This window comes from Odontomachus brunneus, unplaced genomic scaffold, assembly GCF_010583005.1.
Source record: "Odontomachus brunneus isolate Ranch 3 - 2012 unplaced genomic scaffold, Obru_v1 Obru_scaffold_064, whole genome shotgun sequence".
Taxonomy (NCBI): Eukaryota; Metazoa; Arthropoda; class Insecta; order Hymenoptera; family Formicidae; genus Odontomachus; species Odontomachus brunneus.
Window position 1 is genome coordinate 281035 of NW_022639514.1, and position 12711 is coordinate 293745.

At 33.7% G+C, this 12711-nt stretch overlaps 1 protein-coding gene across 2 annotated transcripts in view; it reads right to left on the reverse strand.

Annotated features, from left to right (window-relative positions):
- LOC116846467 (MAM and LDL-receptor class A domain-containing protein 1-like) overlaps window positions 1-3257 on the reverse strand; it is a 181671-nt gene extending 178414 nt beyond the window's left edge. The window contains exon 1 of one of the 2 annotated variants that reach the window (XM_032820307.1): window positions 2282-3257. The gene's annotated coding sequence lies outside the window, so the exon portion shown is untranslated. Of the gene's footprint in view, window positions 1-2273 lie in introns of both variants that reach the window. The other variant, XM_032820308.1, reaches the window with a different exon arrangement.
- Window positions 3258-12711: the final 9454 nt, after the last annotated feature.

The following is a 12711-nucleotide window of genomic DNA, read 5'->3' on the forward strand; positions in this document are numbered from 1 at the left end:
TTATTGTTAATTTATTGCAGAATCGTAAGCATGGGTTCTCAGTAAGAGAAATCGAAGAAATTGAATTTCGTCGATTACAGCGCCATCTATCATGAATCGAGAAAAATGTTTCAGACAAATTGTATGTGTTTTTAGCCAAAGATTCCGAATATGCAATAAAAAATAGGGGTTCCCATTTAAGATTTCAAACTTGCCCCCCCTCACCGTCCAGGGGGAGGGGTGGGGGGGCTAATTTTAACGTCATTGTACGTCCCCCTCGAAATGACGAAATTTTGATTCTAAACATTTTTTTGTAGTGTGCTTATTTTTCGAGTTATTTGGCTGCCTGGGCACGTATTCGTCGCGATGCCGCTTCCGCTTGTAATATGAAAAACAAACATTATCAATGCAATTGAGTCAGTTATATCGAATCGGTCTCGTGCGAGCACATTGTCCACAACATTGTGCCGTTTATTCACGTCCGCAGCTGTCTCGTGTCGTGTTCGCTTTCCAGGTGTATTTTTTCATTCAATAGTTTCTTAACTTTTAATTGCTTGTGTCGTAACCGAGGTATTCAACCAAAGTGTTTTCAACAAGCAGAGAATTAGCAATATGTTGCCTCCCGGACGTTCGTATCATCTTGTGACAGTGACAAACGCCCACGCGATATAATGCCGTTTAACGCTACTAAAGCTAAAGTGTCCGTGCGCGCAATTGTAGCGTACACAGTACGATCACGACACAAGCCGTGTTGTCGACCCCCCGTTGTCCGCGATAATCGATGAAGAAAGAGAATCTCATCGCGTTGCACACTGTCTTTGTGCACTGATGGAGATTAACGTGTCCATAATTAAGATCGCGCAAAGCGCCGTTAGCAACACCGATATCGGTCAATGCTGTCGGCTATATCGGAGCTACCCTTCGACATCGTGAGGTCGAGCTCAAATAACGATTAAATTCCGCGCGACTCCAACTTCCCGCTCGGTCATTGGCGATCTTTCGTATTTTGGATTCTTTTCAAATTACAACTCAATGGGGGAGGAGAGAATTAACTTCAGAATGTAACTTTTACTCACATATTGGAAGTCTTTGAGATATCCCATTAGTATTTATTTCATCATTCATTGAAATGGATGCCAATGCTTTTTTGTGAAATGTTATTTTAAGTAAGTAAGAGTTACTCATCTCTATCTTAAAAGGATGCCAAAATGGATGACCAGCTCCAAAAATATCGATAACATAGAGACGATCGTGAAAACGTCATGTCAAGTAAGCGATGACACAATCACGCTATTCTTTTCATATTCCTTGTACATTCGCGGCCAAATAGGTTAACCGCTATTTTTATGTAAATTTTGTAACACATACGTCTTGTCTAATAAGAGAATTCTCCCATCGGAAAACAAATTCTATACAGCAAACTTTATAAATGCAGTCTCACCCTCCTAGCATACTGACGATTAAAACTTTCAATCAGAGACAAGCGCATCAGAAATAAAATATTCATGCATCATGACTGCTGATTATTCGAGAAATCAACAATTTCTAGAAGAATCGACAGTCGTAATGCATAAATACTTTATATATGATGTTAAAGAATAAGACTATATTTTTACAAAGTTTGGTATATATGTAGATTTCATATAAAAATGCGTGCTGCTTTTTTACTATATTTAACAATAATCTCGCATATACAGAAATCTTCTTTTTCAAATTTTTCGTACATTTATAAGTTTCTAATTCAGTTGTAAAAGTATAATAAATATTTGAAATTTTCTTGAGCGGAGTAAATGTAAGTTCAATATGCTACAGAACTTTTATATCAGGCGAGTATTTAAGCTAACTGATAAATAGATGTGTTAACTTCGATATTTTTTATTTTTTTCATCACATAATAAGCAATACTTCAATTCATTTACGCACGAACTCTCATTGTGTAAAAGTATCTGCAATTCTGTGCAACCAATACAACGTACACTTTATAGAAAAAGTTCTGTATTTTATCGGTAAAGTTTTCAATCATGGCACCGTATCATACTTACTATACCATACTTAATCACATCGTATCAAGTTATCACTATCTTTCTAAAGTTAAGGCTTCCAATATGAGTAAAAGTTACTTGCACTACCTTTTTTTAAGGTATGCATCGCATACCTCCGTAAAAATTCGTCAGAAATAATCTGCCGTTACGAAATAATGCAACATATTCCACCACGAGAGTGGGTGTATGCAGACTCGAGATTTCGAAAGTGATATATCGTGAATTAATGTGATATGTCAAGTGCCATATTACCCACATACTTTCGATGTCCCTTGTCGTCCCTTGTCGTCGCTCTCCGCTTCGCATTCGTATCCGAAGTTCCGCGTATGATTCGGCGGATTCTCTTTCCCGAGCATATACCAGGAAACAACGCCGACAACAGTCGCGTACGATAATTCGTACATTAATTTTCCCTGAGAAGCAGCAGTTGCACCGAACGCCAACACGAGAGCGAGCCGGACCTATCCGTGCACCCGCGACGCTATGGAACGGGGCTTACCGCGTTTATTTTGCAAAAAATTTCGGCTACACCATACGATACGCTCGACAAGCGTTGATAGTCAACTCGGAAGATACTCGAGAGAACGTTATCTTCGAAATCAATCGGCGATTGATGCTCATCGACTTCTCATCCCGATTCGCTGTTACGAAAGCCAGATGTTGCATATTCTGCTTCTCCTCGAGGACAACACCGCGAAGGGAAATCCAACGATTTCGCACACGAACGTCACATCGCCACTATAAGATCCGGCCCGAGCGTCGTGAACACGTAGGCACGCACGTGCGCGCGAACATCGCGCAAAGATGCGATCGCGTTCGCCCTAACAGCCGGTGCGCACACGATGAGATCACGCAGCGTCCTAGGACACCCCAGAGCGTCTTAGCCGAGAGGATCCAGCCGCGCGCTCTCTTTCCTCTCGCTTTTCGGTGCTATCGATCCGACCCTCTCGCGCGCACCACGGCTCTCTCTCTCTCGTACACTTCGCGAAACGTCCCCCACGGACGCACCACCACTTCCACTTCTACCACCACCGCCGCCGCCGCCGTCGCCGTCGCTGCCACCACCTCCACCGCTGGACCACAGCGCCGATCCACGGCGTGGTGTAATCGACAGCAACACCGATCGTTAAGCACCACAAGCAAGAGGACGAAGAGTCTTCATGGACAAGCCGGGTAACGCCGTCGCGTCCTTGTCGGCGAGTTGCAGTGGAAGGTGTCGTTTCGCCTGCAAAATCTGGGTTTCGCGACGAAGCGGCTCTCCCTCCTCCCCTCTCCCTCACCCTCTTCCCCCTCTCTGTCTCAATCTATCTATCTCTCTCAATTTCTCTTCCCTCCCGCGCTCTTTCCCTCTTTCTCGCCGCACGCGCGTGGACCATTGCATCCCGCGCATTCTCGCGCCCTCGAGCATCCCTCAGCATCAAGGTGAAAGGACGAAAGCGAGTTGCGCACCGAAGAAAGCGGACGACTGAGGAACGCAAGAACGAACGATTATTTCGCGATCGAAGGCATTAGCGGCATCGTACTTAATGACATAACAGTCTATCTGTTTAAGAGCGTCCTATCATTATCCGAGCTAGCTCCTGACTCTGTTCTCTCGCGTCCCTTAGCAACCCGCACGAGTGGGTACTCGATGAGCGCGCAGCGGACCTGCCCCAATGCTGGGCACCGATCGATCAGACGATGCGCTCAACTCGAGCGTGCGGCTGTCGCGTTTCGACAGCAGACCACGTGTCATACGGAGCAGTGATGTCAGACGTAAGGTAACGATCTTAATTATGGGTCATTTAAGGTTAAAATAATTTCAATTCTTCAATAAGGTTCAAAACTTCAATAAGGTTAGAGTAAATTTATTTGCATAATTTAGTTGATTAAGTTAAAAAGAACTGTTAATATTAATATAAGCTACAAACGTTGTAGTTTTAAGGCAAAATTATTGGACCATAAATTAAGTGATTTTAAATAAAGAAAAATTATTAGGAATATCCCAGATAAATAGGTATATGTAAATTTGGTAGCAACTTTTCAATCAATTTGTAAAAATCTCGTTTGCTATGAGCGTTTGCTATGAGCTGTTATAGCACTTATTTAAGGAAAAAGCAGGCATGATGGAACATATAGACAAGATAGCATTTCTTAATTATTTTTATTTCCACAATAACATACTTCATATCAGATAACTCTCGATACGTTTGTTTCAATGTACACTAAAAAATCTTGCAATCATAGTGAAAATTATTTAAATACGAAAAATTAGCTAATAATGATAAATAACTGGTAAACATTGCAATATCACATATGTTTTATATTTAATTAACATAGATAACAGACAGAATTTCTATCTGAACTATTTGTGAAAATTAGCAAAAAATCTCTCTGTGGCGTCCATCCAAATTAAAGCCCCTATCACATTTCTTATAAAAACTGACTATTATAGACAAAAATCTAATGACAAAAAACAAACAAATGTATAATCTTTATATCTACTTAAATTTACTTACAAATATAGCTAGAACAATGCTACTCTCAATTCTACGTATCACAGGCAATATTTTTAGCAAATACAAAAAATAGCAATAAATTTTAAATGTAATATTTAGAATTCTATCTGGATTAACAAAATATTTTTTTAAATATACTATAGTGTAGTGAACATTGTTGCCGATTTGCAATTATAAACAACTCTTTGCTCTCTGTTTTGATATAAATCGTAAAAAACTAAAAGGTGAATTTAAGTCTATTAATTTACTATTTATAACAATCGTAAGTATATACTGGTTTGTTTATTACATAAAGTAATATCTAACGATTAATGATATCTCCATCCAGCTTTGTGAGTGAAAATGAGTTTTTAATCTGTAAAATTTATTATTCATTAATTAAACGACATTGCGAACAAGATGAAACATGACAAAAGTGGGCAAAATGGAACACTATGTGATTTGTTTCGTATTGCCTTAATGATATTCTAAATGAAATTAATCCAAGTTACAATACATCTATAATTTGCAAAACGATTAGTAGGAATCGTACAAAAAGCAAATAATTTAACTTAATTATCATTTTTATAGTTGTCCTCTATATATTTTTTAATTTATATCCTTAATGTAGACATCAATTAATAGTAAGCCTTATACAAAAATAGTTATGTTAAACAATAATTTAACTTTACTGTATTATTTTAAATACAGTTAGTTTAGTTTATAATTTCATTTTATGAAATAATATTGTATTTTTTGAAATGTTAAAGTTGCTCGTTTTTATATTTATTGTTTTTCCATGAGATATACAAAGCTTAAATATACATTAAATATACAAGGTGTTCCAGAATAATTTTCGAAGCTTTTGTGAAGACATAGTACGGATTAAGGTGAACATAAAAGCCCTGAACCATTTTGGGATATATTCGCAATAATTATTGATTAATTAATATATTATTAATTAAAGATTTGTGAATAATCACGTGAGATATGGTAGATGAGCTACAGTGGTATCTTCCGTCGTGCTTGTACATTAAGTCAAACTGAACGAAAAAGTTCTCTACCTCTTGCCTAATAACTTTGTAAATTTTTAGTTATTAATTATATTAAAGATAACATTAATATATCATCGCAAGCGCGTGCGCGCGCAACCATCCGCCAATCTTCTTTAATTAATAATTGAACATCTAGAAAGTTATTAAGAAAATGGTAAAAGACTTTTTTGTTCAGTTGGATTTAATATACAAGCATACAATGACATACGTCGCCACTACCATATCTTGCGTAATTAATCACAAATATTCTTCAATAAATATCTTGATAATTATTGCGAATATCCCAAAATGGTATAGGACTTTGATGTTCGCCTCAATCCGTATCATACCTCCATGGGAGTTTTAAAAGTTATGATAATTTAATTATTAGCACACATTTTTGTCAGACAACTTGCACTATGATTTCCTTCATATTTTCTACTTTCATCTGGCGCATTCTCTCTCTCTCTTTCACATACACACACACAACACACGCGCGCGCGCGAACATACGCATATCTAGGCTATTATCACTGTCATTTACCTATATTAGAACCATTTATAATAGCCTATCTTCGCAATATCACATCATAAATGATATGAGATTATATTAGCGAACACAATGTATCTTCAATAAAATTTTGTTCTTTAATACATCCACTCTTATATTCTTTATAGCTCGTAAGCAATCACAATCAATAATATATACGTTTCTAAATAAAAAATGAAATATACCTACCTATGCAACTTTTTGAATGTTGAAAAACAAAAAATCTTATATAACTTCTAAACTGGCTCGAAAACAATTATGCAATTAATCCAAATGAAATTAATCCAAGTAACGATACATCTATAATTGTGATTTTTGCAAAACGAATAGTAGAAATCGTACAAAAAGCAAATAATTATATCTTGGAAAGAATTATGCGAATGCTTCTCAACAGAGTATATCACCATACAGAACCAAAATATCGATAGCCCATATTAAGATTATAACTCATATTAAGATCTTTTTCTTCTATATACAACTTACTAATACTAATTTAATAAATCTAAGAGTCGGTAAAGCAAATAATATTTTAGATTTTTCTTAAATGTAAACAATGTTTATGAATATATCTTTATAGAATATAATTACAAAAGAACTAAATAATATAAAAAAATGTTTGAAATGATTTTTTTTCCATTATAATGTACATTGATATATAAATACATGCATTGATATATAAATCAAATTTGATATGAAATTCGAGTCATAATTGAAACTGTTTCCTTGCATGTTAGTTTTACGACGTCAAAATATCAAGTAACGCGAACATTGGAAATATATCCAGAATATAGATATGGATAATGAAATATTCAGACAAGGACAAAAAGTTGTTGATAATAAAAGATATAGCCAAATGTAAAAAGATGAATAGTCGCGTTCGTGGATGCTGTTTGGACCACATTGCTCGTCAGTTGATAGCGAGTGGATGTTGTCCCTCGAGAGTTTTCGTAAATTATTCCTACGTGACATATAACGAAACGGAGCTCATGCTGAGGGAAAGTCATTTCGAACAAAGTTCTTGGTATCGTCATGATATGGCCGAACGTGTGACAAGTCAGTATCAAACAGGAGAGAATACAGATCGTACCTCACACAGTGGTAATAAAATAAAACGATATGTCTCCATCGGTATTACTGAGTAAATGCTGTAAGTTTTCCTATTACGTGAAATACGGTCCTTACCTTTTCGTTATATTGAATTTTTTAATAGCCAAAGATTGCGAAAAGTGCCGAGAGAGAAAGAAAGAGTAGGTCAAGTTGGGGAGAAAGAAAACGGAGAGAAGGTGAAAATGTAGGGCTTCAGAAAGGGCGGAAAATACGCGAGAGGGAATGAGAAGAATGATGCGAGAGAGGAATAACAAAAGATACGAGAAGGATGGAAAGAGAAGAAAAAAGAGACCAAAGAATATGAAGATATTTTCTTTTTTATTGACAGACGGCACGAACTCGCGCCTGACGAGAGGTTTCCCGGCACACACGCGCCTCCCTGCCGTCACAGCACGCGTCCACCGCAGCGCGCAATCTGTCGCTGCAATTTGCACGGAGTTTCAGCGATTGGCGCCACGTTACTTAGCTGGTATTAATTGTAAAGCCGACTCATGCCGTTTTCAAGTGCCTCGGAGGAGTTCATAATACGTTCACCGTGATGATTTAATTTCAAATGAATTCAACGTGTCTTAACTCTCTATTGCTCTCGTATGAGGTGAATGCTCAATTAAAATTTTATTTTCTAATTATATGGGATCTCAATTTAATTTACTCTCATCCCAAAAAACCTTTTATAGGAAAAAATACGCTTCAAACAAAAGTTATTTGGTTTACACGAAAAAACGGTTTAGGTAAAAAAAAAACTAAGCAGTGAGACGTGAGCAGTAAGCGAATCGACCAATCATAGTCAATGATTCTCCTTATGATCTAAGAATCAACAACTGTGATTGGTCAATTTGTTTACTGCTTACGTTTTTCTGTGTGTCACAGCCCTTAAAGTGAGACACATGATTCTCCGATATGAGTCGTAAATATGGTTGTTTCTTTAAAGACTACCAATTTCTTAAATAAAATTTGATTTTTTCTTGAAATAAAAGTTATATATCTTGTCGAGATGTTTTCAAGACACACCTCCAAAATTATCTTTTATATAAACCGTTCCAGAAATATAAAGCTTCAAAGTTTATAAGAAGACACATTAATCAAGCACCTTAAAGTAAACAGAAACTTACTATGTCCATACCATTGTTCTTGGATAGCGCTAAAAGTAAAATAGTGCATAGAAATTTAGATAGTGGTATGAGTTCAGAATAACCATTAAAGCCTTTTGCACAAATAATACATGTATAATATATATATATATATATATATATATATATATATATATATATATATATTATACATGTATTAGTATGGTTTATGATACCAGTCGAAAATAATTGTGTTATTACGTATTAAAAAAGTGGTGTCTAAAAAGTTAATACTGTCATAGAGAATACCAAGGAGTTCTACAATTGAGTTAACGGCCATACAAGAACACCGTTTGAGGAAAAACTATGTTTTCAACTGGGATCAACCCAAAGTTTTGCATGAGGAACGTTATTACTTGAAACCCCTAATATCAAAAATGATTTACATTAAATTTCAAAAGCATGGACTTAACTCTCAAAAGGATACAGAATATTTGGGCAACAGCTACTGCGGCTTATTACGAAAATAAAACTTTGTTTGTTTCCTCCTCTTCCAAGAGTCGTTGCTGCAATGTTAATGCTCGTGTATATAAACCTGTTATTATCGCTTTTACTTAGGCGATATTATCGTTGACAGGATCGTTTCACTTTTAGCTGAGTTCAACAAATGTAATTTATATTGACCGTCTTAATTATTTATTATATTTTAATCTTACCTATTTTTATTTTATTTTATGGTTTTTTTATAGTTATGGCTACTTCCTAGTATTAATTTGAACTTCTTAATATTAGTCGGGTAACGGTCTTGTCAGCTATAATACTGCGAATAACATTCATGTCATTTTATTAAGGTCTTTAATTAATTCTTTTACTTGTAATCCGTTTTATAAACCTTGAGTTTTTTTTTATGTCACTGAAGAGGGTTCATGATTGAGCCGAAACGTTTGATTATTTATATTGAGTATTCATGTTCAATAAATATTGCTCTATTTCCTAACACAAGGAAGGTTTTACCCATATGGTGCATAGCACTATTAATCCTGTGCTTGAACTCGAATTAGCCCTTTTTCCTATTATTAAATTTTTATTAGGAAAAAATCAAGTTCCATTTAAGAAATTAGTCGCTTTTAAAGTTTCTTGAAAATGATGACACCTACGACATGACTCACATCAGAGAATCAGATGTCCTCTTTCAAGCCAAACAACTTTTATTTGAAGAAATCTTTAATATAATCAAAAATTTAAAAATTTTGGGAAGAGGTAAATTAAAATAGGATAGCCTGGCTATAAAAGTGGCTTAATAGTTAGCTTTGAAACTTTGTGATTTTTCATTTAAAATCTTTTAGATTATATTTGTCGTTTTCTTAATTTCGTTAGTATAATTTTTACTAATAAACATTAACCCATCATTGCTCTTGTATAAAGCAAGCATTTAGCTGAAATTTTATTTTCTAATTATATAAAAATTATATAAACAGTTATCTTTAAAACTTTATGACTTTCCATTTACCAACTATTACATTATATTTGTATGATCTTTTTCTTAATTTCGTTAGTATGTATGTATGTATTTATTTTACTTCAGCTTTCTCAGCCAAGAAGGGACTTGGTTTACAATTATTTTAATTCTTAACCTCACTCATCCATCCATACCTTATATACTAATTTTAATACTTATTTACAATATATTAGTACAATATTTCCTCGTGGCCTTATATTTAATATCACAAATATTTATACCGCCATATCTTTTGTACACTCCTATACACTTTCCTATCCCATTTCTATCCTCTTCTCTTCTCTACTCTTTTTAATCTCCTTTTCTCTTCCCTTTTATATATTTCTTAATATTTACTTCATCTAAATCCTCATTCTAAATTCTATTCCATATTTCTTTCTTTTCTATACCTAACTCTCCAAAACATCCTTTTGCTCTTGAGCACTTTATATAATATTCCATATTATCCTGTCCTTTCCTGTATAAAATACATATCTTATTCTTCTCTTCCATCCAATATTTGTTATCCTCTTTCATATCTTAATTTCGTTAGTATAACTTTTGTTAGTAGATACTGCAAATGTCATCACGCGTTCATAGAAAAAGTAAATACGTGAAATTAATCCAACACGCGCTGTTACTCAATTTAAGCATTACTCCGATGGATCGGTAAATAAATCAATGTTTTAAAACATCTACTCGTTTTTATGAAGCTATATTAATGCAGTAATAATGAAGTTTTCATTTAAATTTAATTAATAATAAGCGCGACATATATTTCACTCATACAAGAACACTAACATTCGTCAGTCAAACGAAGGTAATAGAAAGTTAACATTGCGAGTAACGAATATCTTGATAAAATTTTTCAGTGCGTATAGGTTGTTTCTTAAGTATTGTCCAATAATTTAGAAAATTCTTGAGGTCATTTTATGAAGAAAAGTTTATACGATCATATAATTTCAAAAAACTCGTTTTAGAGAGATACGAGATATTAAAAATTTAATAAAATATGATACTACAAAATAAACCATCAAAAAACAAATATTTTTTACCAGTGTCGTATCACAACTAAACAATATGTTTCTAGTTGGAGATAAAAATTTTAATTTAAAATATTATAAATTAGGCATCTTGCATTTACAAAATTAGACGTATTAAAATGTTAAAACGCAAATATCTCCCAAACTAATGACTTTATCAAAATCAGCAAAGAATGCTTTTTCTATAAGTAATTAATAAAATAAAAAAAATTTGCAAGAAAAATTTGATTCCATCTATTAGTATATAATTTCGAGATAGTAACGTATTGCCCAAACCTCGTTTCTATGTCATTGCCTTCTTGAAAACTGCGATTGTAAATCATAAATATTAAAGTAATATTCTACCTATTTACTGACACGAGTTTGAAAAACAAATCTTTTTTCATTTAGGAATTACTAAGAAAAACAATAATTCTACAAAATTTCTAACACTTCTATTTCTAAAATAAAGCCTTTGAAACAAGTAGTTCATTTTTTCTCATTGTATCCTATACACTAACTTGCACATTTCTCATCTTTTTTCCAACAAGTCTTAACTATATACCTGCTTTTTTTAAAGTTTCGTAAGTGTAAACTAATTTAGCAAAAAAGAAAAGACCTCATATGTTATATAAAATAAGACCTATATGTTATATAAAATCTCATATAAACTTTCCTTCATAAAATAACCACAAAATTTTATCCCTAAAATATTGAGTACTTAAAAAATATCGTGTCGAAATAAGATCTTAAAACCATTTAGTTGTGTACACTTATATTGGATTAATCAAAATATCGGTGTGGTTTTTAAATCGAATTTGACTTGTCGTATTCAATAGAAACAAATTATTTATCAATCAAGTTATCGTCGTTATTTATAATTTTTCACCAACATTCTAACAATATTTATTATACCTCTGTCGTTAGAAAATGCCCGATTCACCGTCAAAAAAAACAAAAAATCAAATCAAACTTTTTGATTGAAACAGATTCATATGTGAATCAAGTTACAGTATCTTTTTTTTAATTACGTGAACATAGGAAAGAGATCTTTTAATAATATACGGAAGTGAAAAAATCATATGCACGAGAGAAAAAATCGTACACACTGCAGAGAAAACTAAAGTAAATTAAAAAACTTAAATACTGTCGGTACTTAAGAGAGTCAGGCTAGACAGTTCTTTCTACATCTCAAAGAAGGGTATAATGTTTCCTTGATAAAGTTGTACTTGATAAAGATTTATGCGGCGCGCAATTAAAATTTGTATCGCTATTTCAAGTGTCGTTAAAATAGCACTCGCTCAGAGCCACGTACTAAACGCTACGTGCAAGTTTATTGTCCGCGGCTTATAATCGCGGCCGTTACGCGCGCTATGTAATAGTTTCGTGTCGTTATCCTGAGAATTTCCACCGAAGTATAAATAGTAGACCACGAAGCAGGCTCTCAGTGAAAGGAGTAAGGGCGTATCACGCTCTAGGCAAACCCATTTTTTCCTCTAGTATCGCGGTGGCTGTAATCTGCGGTCAAACTTTCCAACACCGTCATACCGTATAACAAAATATCTCGGATACGTTTTCTCTATCGCAGAAATTCTAAAATTAATTATTGCTCTGTGCTATTTATAAGTATCGTTTAAATATTGTTTGTCATTAATTTTAGAATATATAAATAGTCAATTAATTTGAATTAATCTGAATAATTTAGTAGAATATAAGATTTTAAAATGTTAAATATTGAACAAATAATCTTAACTAATAGCAAAAGTTAAAATCTTAACACATTAAATTTTTAATATTCTTAAAAGTAATATTATTAAAAATAAATATTCTACATAAAAAACAATTTCTTCAAAGAAATTGGCGACTTAGTCACATTAAGTGCAACAGTAATAGTACATATATATATATATATATATATATATATATATATATA